This window comes from Pteropus medius, unplaced genomic scaffold, assembly GCF_902729225.1.
Source record: "Pteropus medius unplaced genomic scaffold, Ma_sr-lr_union100, whole genome shotgun sequence".
NCBI lineage: Eukaryota > Metazoa > Chordata > Mammalia > Chiroptera > Pteropodidae > Pteropus > Pteropus medius.
Genome location: NW_024354503.1, coordinates 15,803,008 through 15,816,431, shown reverse-complemented (window position 1 = coordinate 15,816,431; position 13,424 = coordinate 15,803,008). Strand labels below are relative to the sequence as shown.

At 33.3% G+C, this 13,424-nt stretch overlaps 1 pseudogene; it reads left to right on the top strand.

The window, feature by feature from the left end:
- The first annotated feature begins 5,416 nt into the window (after window positions 1-5,416).
- Window positions 5,417-5,535, top strand: LOC120596385 (uncharacterized; annotated as a pseudogene).
- Window positions 5,536-13,424: the final 7,889 nt, after the last annotated feature.

The window sequence follows — 13,424 nt, the reverse complement described above, 5'->3', positions numbered from 1 at the left end:
CAGGAAGACTGCTTAAGGAGAACAGATTCAGGTGGAAGGTTGGACCTTTTCTCCTTTCCTCCTTCCACCTTACTGTTGCTTGCGGTGAAGAGGGAATAGCTAGAGCTAAGAAAGCCATCTTGAATCACGAGGTGACCTTCAGGATGGAAGCTACTGGCTAAGGATAATGGAGTAGAAAGACAGAAGGAGTCCAATGTCCAGTGACTTTGTGGAATCACTATTCCATTCGTGGATTATCTCCTCTAGACTTCTTTTCTGGAAAAGAATAAACCCTTTTATATTTAAGCCATTGTTTCATACAGTCAAATTCACTGATTGTCTAGTCCAGCTTCTTAAGGGCAGACCAGCTTTTTAGCCATTGTATCACTAGCAGTGCTTAGTAATGATAAATTCTGAACAGCTATTTGTTAAAACTTGACAATATTTTCCTTCCAACCCATAATGCTAGATAGGAAAAGAGTCTCAAGTTCTGGGTGGTTCTTACTAAATGCTGCTCTTGCTAAAAGGTTAAAATATAAGTATCTTGCAGATGTAGCTGTAAATAGGATGAGCTTGATAGGAACACAATGGAGTAAGAATAGCCAACTGCAAAGAAGAAATTAATGTGTAATTAACAAAATAGCATATATAAGCAATGACTAAGCCTCCCTTCAGGGAGACAGAGCTTTGGAGGTGAACCCCTGTCTCCTTTACTTGCTACAGGTAAATGAAACTACCTAACGACAACCATGTCTAGTTCTTGACTAGAATACCCTAAGCAACAAACCCCTCGAGTTTGTAACAGTAACAGTTAATTAATATTAGAATCGCTCTCTTTAAAATCATCCCATTGATCTGATGCTTCAATTTCAAAAGTTGGTATTGTTTCTGCATAGTTTTTACCCTCACAGATGAAGTCGTTATTTAAGAAATACCTTCCTGAGTTAGCTGTGCAGACTGCAGGCAGACTGAGCCGTTGCTCCTGAACCTAGATGCTTCAAAGCCTCATTAAAATGTTTGAGTCCCCATGAAGCCCTACTATACTCGACCTCACCAGGAGATCTGGGTAGGGATGGGGTTGATGGACTTCATCATTTATAAAATCAGAAGTGCTGATAAAAGAAGAAAAGCTTTGAAAGCTTCAAGTCCTGCACCTGCCCACAGTCATTATTAACTAGTTTTATTTGGAGTGCACATCAAATGGAACATCATTCTGGCTGTAAATTTCAGCAAGCTATGTTAGATGGGAACATGGAACATGGCAGATGTGCCATTTTCTTCGTGGCATGAATAAATGTACCTGTAAGATGCAAAGAGAAGAAAAAAGAGAAACAAAAAGAAGATGTGGCAGGAAAAAAAAGAGGAGAAGGCCATTATTAGGTCACAGTTGAATGAAGAAAGTGTATCCTATGACCCAGAGGATCTCACACAATGAAAGGTGCATTGGGTGAGTTTAATTTTATCTGGTTAATTTTGCTCTATTTTAGGCTTGACCTTCTAATACTGACCTCCCTGAATCAGCATCTGTGACCTATGATATAGATCCCAATCATCTAGCATGAAGAAGTCCTACAGTAGATTTTGAATCCTATGATCCAATGTATCAGTCAGAGCTTGATCAAGAAATCAGAAGCCATTCCAGATATTTCAAGAAAGGATATCGTTTTTGAGAGTGTGAGGTTATGGTGACATTTTCTATCTTCCTACTGTATTATATTTTCTAAAATTTCCACCATAGTTATGTACTGCTTTCATAATCTGGGAAAGTAAAATTAATTATATTTTAAAGAAAACAGTTATTCCAAAGACTTAAGACGTTCCCATACTCTTGGAAGAGAAACACAGTAAACCACTGTTAATGATTAAAATATAAGAAAATGATCATCAAACTGTTTCTAAGGCTCTGTAAGTTGACCTTTGACAAACCATTTAACTTTCCTTTGCAGCCCTTTGCAGTCATACATGTACACCTGTTCTCTCACACAAATGTGGCTGGATTAATGAGGTCACCACTTCTAAATGTTTTCCAAGGTCCTCCCATGGAAAAGCACCTTGCAGACAGAACAAATGTTATCGCCCTATTATTATTTCCTAAAACATAGATGGCTGCCAACCTTGAATAAAATCTTATTTAGAATGAAACACTTTTCCCTATGCCTTTCTCCTGAATATAACAATTCTTAGGAATAAATGGAGGAAGAATTCTGTTTCAAACCTGTATAGAATTTGTGGCAAATAACAAATTTGTCAGGGAAAACGAGTTTAAATTCCAGTTTACATTTTTTCTTTTCACTTACCATTTCCATGCTTTATGTCAAACTTTCGTGCCTTGGGGCAAAACAAAATGGAAACTTAAATTTTATTTGTGCTATTAAATTTTAAACATGTAAAAACCCAGAACTAGAAAAGGACCTTGAAAGAATATCTGATTTTGCCCTCTTCCTTCAGATAGATGAGCAGTTAAACTATCAGGACAAGGTTCAGTCTATTCCATTCATAAAGGCCTCTAGGAATCAGAAAATTCATTGCTTTTCCAGATAGTCTTGTCCAGCATTTTAAAATTCTTTCATATTTAACCAGAATATCTACACCTCCAATCTCACAACTGCCCTAAAAACTTGGTTCTGCAAGAACATCACAAATATGTGAAATCTTTTATTAGAAGCCCAATTACATGTAGTGAAATGGCAGGCACTAAGGAAGAAAAATTCTACAGGTTCAATCTCTGACTTGCTATAATTTTTGATTGAACATAAATAGGCACTTCTACACCAGGACACACAAATAGTAGTTTAAAGAAAATCAAATCGGTGGCTAAGTGGAGAAGGAGTTATTCATGTCTGAAATAGGGAGCCTTCTCTCCATTAGCCAGGTCAAGAATTCTGCCCTGGAAACTCCTTTATACAGGGAAGTGACTTTTCTGTAGAATAAGGGAATATTTTTTCCTGAGATAATATTCCCAAAAAGAGAAAAGGATTGATTGGGTTGAGATGCAATCTATTTGAAACTCATATATAAAATTAGGTCATTCATCTTCTTTATACCCAAATAATTACACCCAAATAATTATGACTCAAGCCCTTAGCAGACTACTTGCTATAAATTACCATGCACATTCCCCAATGTGTTTGAGAAGCTCCTCCTCAGTCTACACCTCATAGCTCAACATTCTTCTAGTCACGACTACTGTCTGCTGACTGATACTGCTAATCATCTCTGTCCCAGGGTGAGGGATTCCACTTTTCCTTCTAACTCTTTGCCCTAACCCTGGACACCAGCATTTTCCTAATTTCCCCAGCAGCATTGGGACCGAGATATAACATTAACTGACATTAATTACACCTATTGGAAGCTGAGCGTAATCAGCAGGGTGTGTCACTCAAGAATAACTTATAATTACTTCTTAAATCCAGGTGAGTCCCGTGGGCCTTTTCCTGGCCTGCTTCCAAGCAGCTCAACCTCTACCATGGAAGTGGTCCAACTCTTTCTTTTCTATGAAATATAGATGTTGCCACCATCAATCATTCTGTAAATAGGGTTATTTTCAGTCAGAATATAAAACTGTAAGAAGGCTCTTAAATGAGAAAAGAAAAGAGGAAATTTTATTTTCCTTCTGGGAACTAGAGATCACTTTTCCTAAGACTTGGAAATGTGGAAAGACCTGGAGTGAAAGCCATCTTGATACCATCGTGAAGATTAAACCAACCCATAAATAAGTTCAGGGCCAAGAGAAATGCAGGGAAACAGAGCTCAACATACTGAATTGGATCAGTCTTAAATTTGCTCTCCCTCTCAATGTTTAATAATGAGAGCCAATATATTTCCTTATAATCCAAGTCAAATTGGCTTAGTGTTATTTTTGTTATTGGAGAAAAAAGCACTCTAACTAATATACTTCCATATTCCTAAATATGCTTTTACTGCTATTTCTTGGTTTATCAATATTAGATATTATTTATTTAATCTGTCATATGGTAGATGAAAAAATAAGCTAATTTTTAACACCTCTATCTCTTCTTTCAGTTCCTGTGTTGGTTACCTTTATAACTGAAAATTATATCCTAACCTTTATTTATTGTTCCATCAACTCTCCTTTAATACTTTTTATACAATTAAGATATTAGCTTCACAACGAGTCCATTCAGCAATTCTACACTTCACTTTGTACCTTCTGTCATCCATACTTGACTTTTGCATTATCAAGGGTGATAGCATTTACACTATAATTAAATCTTCCAGAGTTTATCTACAGGTTGGTTATGAACAACTTAAAATCAATTCATACTCTACTATTGGCAATGAATGTATCCTAACTGCAGAGCTGGACACTGTTCAATAGGTGCCTCATCCATCTCTTGTTTTAACTCCATGGAAGTCCTTGAAAACTTGACTTGCTATGTAGCTGAGATATATATAGATACAGATATCGATATAGATAGAATCTAGAGATAGAGATAAATACAGAGAGACAGAGAGACAGGCAGACAGGGATGATGTGGCTGTAAGAAACAAGGATATAGTCTCTTGGGAGTTAGATTTCACACCATAAATGAACAAAATTTTGTAATGACATGAATATTGTGGGCATAAAATACTTGTGGAAATTAACATTTCACATATGTAAATATATGCATATTATATATATTGTATATTATATATACTCACATACACCTGTGTAGAGGGCGAAAAAGAGAGAAAAAAACTCAACACTTTACATTATGAGACTGTAAAATATTATTCGTTGCAGAAGCAGTGATCATTAGAACTACATTCTCTTTCTTAATGATTTTTGTTTTTCCTGGAGTTTCTATCTGCCTTTGTTTTTATTCTGTATTATTTACAAATTTTTATAAATAATGTAGAAAACTTTCCCACATTAATATTTATATTTTTTCATAGCTATCTTTCCTACAACTTTATTCATTTGCATATGTGTGTATGCATGTATGTGTATGTCTGTGTAAAAAAGTTTTATTTTGTGATTTTTTTACATAGTGTTTTAACATTTTACGTATGGTCTTTTGACTTGCTTTTTTTCACTTAACAATATGTCTTGGAAATTCCATGTTAAAAAAGTCTAGTCCCACTTAATTATTTACTTTTAACTCTCACCTAAGTATTGGTACTGTTGCATCACAGTTTTGTTCATTTGTTTCTTTTTTGTTTTTCGGATTGTGTCAGACCTCAGTTGCACAGTAGATGGACATAATTTGTTTATGCATACTTCTCAGTTATAGACAATTTTGAGTTTTATTTCTTTACCTGAACTCTTCTCCTTTCGCCATAGGCATTTTCATCCAGATATTTAATGTACATCTTTCCAACTCACCTGCCCTATTTTTCTTACAAAGCATGCAGCACTATTTTGTGAATTAAAAAATTTTGCAAAAATGTTATCATGCTATATGTCGACCTTCCTTTTAAAATACAAATTATGGTCTACGGCCATGCCACCCTGAACATGCCCGATCTCGTCTGATCTCGGAAGCTAAGCAGGGTCAGGCCTGGATAGTACTTGGATGAGAGACCACCTAGAAATACTGGATGCTGTAGGCGTAAAAAAAAAAAAATACAAATTATGTCTGAGTTCCATCCACAATGATAACTATGTTTTAATCCTTTTAGCTTGCATAATAATCCATCATATGACTAGACCACATTTTATCTATCCATTCTCCCATAATTGTCATTTAAGTTGTTTACTATTTGCTATTACAAACTGTGATGCAATAAATATTATTGTAGCAACCTAAATGTCCATCAACAGATGATTGGATAAAGAAGTTATGGTTCATATATACAATGGGATATTACTCAGCCATTTAAAAAAATGAAATCCTACCATTTGCAACGACATGGATGAACCTAGAGGTTATTATGCTGAGTGAAATAAGTCAGAGAAAGATAAATACCATATGATTTCACTTATATGCGGACTCTAAGGAACAAAAAGAACAAACTAATCAAAAACAGACTCGCAAATATGGTGGACAATTTGGTAATGGACAGAGAAGAGAGGGTTGGGGAGTTGGAGGAATGAGGTGAAAGCTTAAAGAAGTACAAATTAGTAGTTGACAGATGGTCACGGGGATGGGGAGCACAACATAGGGAATGTAGTCAGCATTAATATATTGGCTAGGTGGAAAACCAGAGGAGAGAAAGAGCTATATAAACTATATAAATGTCTAATCAATGTATTGTATACTTGAAAGTAATTAAAATAAATAAATAAATAAAATTAAAAAAAAAATGTCTCCTTATGTACCTGTACAATCTATAGATTATTTAATCATTTCATCATTGATGGATAGTTGGTTTGTATTTTAAATCTGTATTTTTATAGATCTCTTTGTCATATGTGCATATATATTTGTAGTGTATGCTGTGCAAGTAGCATTCTTACATAAAAGGGGAAGCATTTTTAGCATTTTAATATCACTAAATTATCTTTCAAAATGATTATATCGATTTAAATTCCCCAAACTGAATATAGGGTATCAATTTTCTGTATATTTGTCTGTACTTGATATAATCAATATGAAATTATTGTCTATATCACAGCTAAGAAATAGTATCTTATTTTTAAAATATGTGTGTCCCTGATTAACTATAAAAAATATCTTTTAATACCTTTATTGGCTTTTTGTTTTGCCTCTTTATAGCCTTTGACAATTTTTCTATTGAGTTGGGTTTTTTTCTTGCTAAGTGTCATATTTGTGATATTAATTTTTTACCACGTATATGGTGAAAATTTTCTAGCCTCTTGCTTTTTCTTTCACTTTGATTTTAGTACATTTTATAAGAATATAAGAAAAAGGTTTTATTTTGAGGATTGAATTTATCAATCTTTTCTCTAAAGCTTTCTGTGAGTGTGTCCTGCTTTAGAAAATTTTCCCTACCCCAAGAGTTATAAATATTTGCCTGTATTTTCCTGCATGATTGTGTATGTGTGTGTGCTTGATTTAGAAGATATTTCCTTCTCAGTAGTTATATATATTTGTTTGTATTTTCATCTAATATTTTCATAGCTCTGAAGGTTGTATTTTTTTTAAGTTTAGCCCTTTAATTCATCTGGAATTTAATTTTGAGAATGGTAGGTTTGTTTTTCCCCCAATTATCCCAAAACTATTGAATTTGAAGTTCTTAAATATAGACAAATCTATTTTTCTAGTTTCCATCCTGCCCCAATAATCTATTTTAATCGCTTTAGTATTACAAAATATTTTGATATTTGACATAGGAAGTCCTAACATCTGTCTCTAGCAGTGTAGTAGACAAGATACCATGAACATTTTCTTGCTGCAAGACAAGCTAAAATTCTGGAAAAAATAGATTTGTTTTCAATTTTAAAAATAAGTTAGCCAGAAAGTTACAAAATGCGTGAAAGGAGAAATCCAAGTGGAATGCCAGGGAAATGGATAGGCAACCCCTGCACAAAGCTAAAATACTGAAAGATGAATTAGAAAAATCCAGCCCACACAAACTACAGTAAGAAAACTCACTCTTCGGTCTTGGTGGTAGGTGAGAGGGGAAATAATAATCAAGTGATGTTTATTCCATGAATAAAAAGACGACTAAATATTAGGAATCTATCTATATTAATATATCTGAGGAGAAAAAGTATGTGATCATCTCAACTGATACTAATAAAGATTTGAAGCAAAGTAAAAACTCATTGTTGATTTTTGAAAATACTCTACAAAATATAAATAGATGATGTATGTGAATAATACGATTTATTAGTCCAGACACCAGAATTAATCTTAATGAAGAACACTGGAAGAACTCATGCTAAAGTAAAAACCAAGGCAAAGATATCCACTATCACCACTGCTATTTAACATTGTCCTGAAGATATTAATGAATACAGTCAAACAAGAGAAAGTATAGGAATTATAAGAGATGGTAAAATTGTCACTATTTTCAAATGATATCATTTTATTTTTAAGAGAATCAACTGAAAAATTACTACAAATAACAAAAGAATTTAGTAAATTGCAGTATATAAAATTAACATATAGCAATGAATAATTTTCCTATATAAAACAATACCAGTTAAAAAACAATAGAAAATAAGACCACATTTGCAATATTAAAACCAACAAATAGATAAACTACTTAAAAAATAAATTTCACAAAAAATATATATCTTTATGAAGAAAATTTCAAAACACTACCGTGGGATACAAAAGTAGAACTGAATAATGGAACTATGTACCATGCTCTTTGGAAGAAAACTTCAACTTGAATAAAAGTGTGTTCTCTCTAAATCAACTTATAATTTTAACCATATCTTAAAATTACCAATAAATTTTTTTCGAGGAAATAGATAAGTTGTTTCTACATTCATTCAAAAAATAAATAAGCAAAAGTAATGCTAAAAACTCCAAAAAGGAAGAACAATGTGGTGGAGTTATCCCAAACAGATATTAAAACATACCAGGAGGTCCCAATTTAAAAAGTATGATAATGGTTCATGACTCGACAGACTAAAGGAGGAGAATATAAAGTGCAGAAATAGAATCAAATACACTCACAAATTTAGTACATGAAAAGGTGGCAATTCTAAATCAAAGTAAGAAGAAAGAATTTTAAATAAACTGGTAGCCACTTGAGGAAAAAAAGTTAACTCGATATCTCTCATTATGTATCAGGAAAAAGACAATTACCTTTAAAATCTTAATACTAAAAAACGAAATCATAAAACTATCAGAAGATAACATGAATGAATTTCTTTAGAAGCTAACTATGACTCCAAATATAGAAGACACAAAAAGATTAGTAATTTTGACTATATAAGAGAAGTTTAAGTTCCTGGAAAAATATGTCATAAACAATGTTAAAAGGCAAATGACAAACTAGGAATATATATTTGCAACTTACATTGTAGGCAAAGCACTAATTCTCCAAATATATAAAGAATGACAGTAAGTCAATGCAAAAAGACCAATAAAGATCAATAGTTTAAAGAAAAATGAGCAAATACAAGAACATAAAGTTCACAGAAAAAAGACATACAAATGGTCTTTATGCATATATAAAAAAATAAACTTCCTTTAACTCATAATAAGAAAAATTCAAACTGAAACTAAACTGAGATAACTATTAAATTAGGAAAAACCCAAAAGTTGAAGGGCAGTTTCTGTCAGCAAAGCTGTGGGGAATCAGGTCATCTCATAGATTGTCAGTGAGAGTGAAAAAGACAATAATAGAAAGCAATTGGCAATAGTTTCCAAATTTACAATTCATCTACCCTTTGACCTGACATTTCCACTTCTGGAAATTTTATGTTCCCTTGCACACTGACAAAATGATGTATGTATGGTATAGCATAATTCACCATTGCATCACTATCTACAGTAGAAAAAGATCAAAAACAGCCACGTGCCCATCAATAAGGAACTGGTGAAATAAGCTGTTCTCTATTCACTCAGTGGAACACAACACTGATGTAAAATAAATTATATACTGATAGGAAAAGATCTTGAGGATCTATTTTAAGAAACAAGAGAAATAGTAATAATGTTTGCCTTTTATGCAAAAAAGGAAAAAGTAATATATATTCTTATTTGCTTGTATCTGCATAAAGAGACATTGGAAGTATTCAAAAGAAACTAATAGAAGTGTTTAACTACAGAAAGAAGGAGGAAGTGTGGTAGCATATCAGTAGGAAAGGGAGTGACTGTATTTACTGTTCAGGAGGAGAATAAAGACATTGATTAACTTTAGGTTTTGTTAATGGATCAAGATAGGCTTGATTATGTTGCAATAACAAACACACCAAAATCTCGGTAGTTTAACCACCAAGCTTTTCTTTCTTTCTCCCACTAATGGTCCATTATGAATAGACTGAGAGCTCTATTCTGCAGATCTGGGATGGACAAATGACCTAGTTCTGGCCAATAAGATGTGACAAAATATTCCGAAGCACTTCTGGGAAGCATTTCCTCACTCTTGAAAAGAGACAAACAGGAATAAACATCACTTTTGTGTCACAGGTATACTAGGATGCTTGGTAGTATGGGAGCTATCTTGTTGCCTTGGGACGGGTAAGTGTGAGAGACTGGCAAATCTGAACTCCTGGGTATGTTAGAGTTAAACATAGAAAGGACTCGCCTGGTCCTTTAATGATATCAATAAACCACTAAATTAACCAACTGTAAAGACATTCTACCTTACGATTTCTTATTATGGAAGAAAATAAAATTTATTTATTGTATAAGCTATTTCAAATTAGGTTGTTACTTGTGAATAAAAACATCCTCATTTATACGTTTCTTATTTTTCTTGTTTTATTGCATTGACTAGATTTCTCAGTTTAATGTTTTATAGCATGAAAGCAAGCATTCTTGTCTTATTCCTGACTTAATAGGATTATCTTTAACATCACTTTAAGTATTATGATATCAGTCTTTGTATAAATGTCTAAGAAATGTTTTTGAATACTTTTAGGAATTCTGCTTATTGTTCTAAAATTTCGCTCTGTGTATCTATGTGTAGTTCTCTCTCTCTCTCTGTCTCTCTCTCTCTCTGTCTCTCTCTCTCTCTCTGTCTCTCATAGTCATTTCTTATTTATCCTATTTAGTTCCCAACCTGAAGACCTGTGTCCTTCTTCAACTCTAAAAATTTTTCTTTTATTATATTTAAAATTTTTTTCTCCCTTTCATCTCTATTTTTTACTTCCTTCTGGAACATGCATAAATAGGTTTGTCAGCCTCTGGTTCTATTCTCCATGCTCTAAACATTTCCTTTATACTTTCTGTCCTCTTGTACTGCATTCTGGAAGAATCCCTTGGCTATCATTTCCAGCTCATCAAATAGTTCTTCATATGTATTCATTCTGCTATTTCCCCTTTTTTCTGAATACTTTTCATTTCCAAGATCTCTACTTGTTCTTTTTTTTCATAACTTCCTTTTTGTCTCTTAGATTTAATTATCTCTCTTATCCCTGTGAAGATTTTAATTATATTTCCCTTAAAATCACCTCTGTGAGTTCTATTAAGTGTTTCATAAGTATTAGTCATGTGTTGCATTTTGTGCTTCTCTTTTATGATGTATTAGTAATTCTTGGCTCTGTGCGCATTTTTTCCTTTGAGATTCTGTTATCCTGACTAGGGGCAGTGTTTATTAAAACTTGCTGCCAGCAACTGCTGGGGAGAAAGATGAGGAGGGGCTTATATCTGTCCTTCTGAGTGTGGGGAGGCTCTCTCTGTTCCTGGGTATTATCAGCCTCCCAGGATGCTGCCTTGCCTCTTGTAACCAAGGGTCTTCCCTCACTATTTAGGGGCAGACACTTCTGCTAATCACTGCATGGCACTTAGTGGGAAGCGGTGAGGGGCAGAACTATTAGCCTCCTCCCACTCAAGCGCACTGGGTTGAGTAGTGTCCACCCAAAATTCATGTTCACCCAGAACCTGTGAATATGACCATATTTGGAAATAGATCTTTGCAGATGTAGTGAAAGTAAGATGAGGCCATAATGGATTTGGGTGAGCCCTAAATCCAATATGATTGATGTCCTTATATGAAGAGGGAAATTTGGACACAAAGACATAAACACATGGAGAAGGCCGTGTAAAGACAGAGGCCAAGATTCGAGTGCTGTATCTACAGGTCAAGGAATGACAAAGATTGCCAAAAACCACCACAAACTAGAAGAGGCGAGTAAAGATCCTCCCCTAGAGCCTTCAGAAGGAGCATGGCCCTGCTGCTACTTTAATTTCAGACTTCTAGCTTCTAAAACTGTGAGAGAGTAAATTTTTGTTGTTTCAACCCACCCAGTTTATGGTAATTTGTTACAGCAGCCCTAGGAAACTAATACACCACGTAACCCAACTCATCACCTTTGATCCCCTCTCCAACTTATTTGCCATCTTTCCAATCTTTAACTGTAAGATTGTTGGGTCCACAATATAAGCCCTCTTCATCTCCTTTGTAGATGACAACAAAAGTTTACCACACACACACACACACACACACACACACCACACACACACACACACCCATCCCATCAGCCAAGAGAAAGAAATTTATCACACAAGACAGTATTTCCTGCTTGGTGCCCCTGCAGTTGAAACTCAACATGCCCTCCTAGGTATGAGGTCATAATGAATCAGCTCTTTAAGTTTCAGTTTACCTGTCTAGAAAACAGGAATATAATACCTCTTACCTTATAGAGTTATTACAAAGATCAAAAAAGATAAAGTTGGCTCAAGGGCTATATGAGTTGGGACATATCAAAGATAAACATATTTTTCCCTGTGCTTAGATAAGCAGATAAGATTAGCTATGATGACACATATTAAAAGTAATACGTGTCATCCTAACGTTTGGACCAATAACCCCACTTCTGTGACTATACCCCAAGAAAATAACAAACTGCAGAAACATCATTTTACTTGAAAAATATTCATCATAGTAATCCTTACAAAAGGAGACATTAGCAGTAATCCAGATAGCCAACAATGGAGGAATCATAACATAAATCCACCTTTCCCCATATATGCTGACATGGATACAAATTTTTTTTACTGTGCAAGTCTCCTTTGACAACTTATATACAATCTCATAAATTCATAGTATTTTAAAAAACAATTTTGTAATTTTTACATTATTTTTACTTAACAAACACTTACAATGCTTACTATGTGCCTATCATTATTCTAAGCACTTCAAAAAATTTTTAAATATCATATTTATAAATACTAGCTCATTGATATGTTTTCAATTTTTTTGTAAAGTTTTTAATTTTTAATAAAGTGGTATTAAAATTACATGATAAAGATTATTTTAATACAACCTTCATTAATATCCATGTTATTAAAACAAAATATAAATTTCTATTAACATATGACACAGACTTTAAAATAATTATATAAGAAAAAGCATAATTTGTGATATACATTTTGAAATGGAATTATTACATTTATCTTAGGGACAAAATATATATTTAATATAGATTGAAAGAAACTATATGCTATAGCATTAAAATGGGCAAATATTATTTTCATTGCCTACCGTATAGAATTCTTATATTTTAACTTAAAATAGACTGTTTTATTTTTATAATTTTTATATTTTGTTTCCAAATAAAGGGAGGAGACAGGTTTCAGACTGTCATTTGCAAATACTTCTTTACAAATATATTTCGGTGTGGATAATCATTATTCTCAGTAAATAAATTGCTTCTCCCAACTTTTAAAACAGATTTTAAAGTATCAGACATGTTTTGATACTTGAATTCATGTCATTAGAAATATAAAATAAATACAACTTATGATAGTCTGGTAAGGACTATCTCAAGGAAAAAATTCAGAATTCTATAATTTTTATTGTGGTGAAATACACATAACATAAAAATTACCATTAATAACATTTAGCACATTCGTGAGAGTGTGCAACCATCACCACTTTCTAGTTTCAGAACATTTTCATCACCCAAAAAG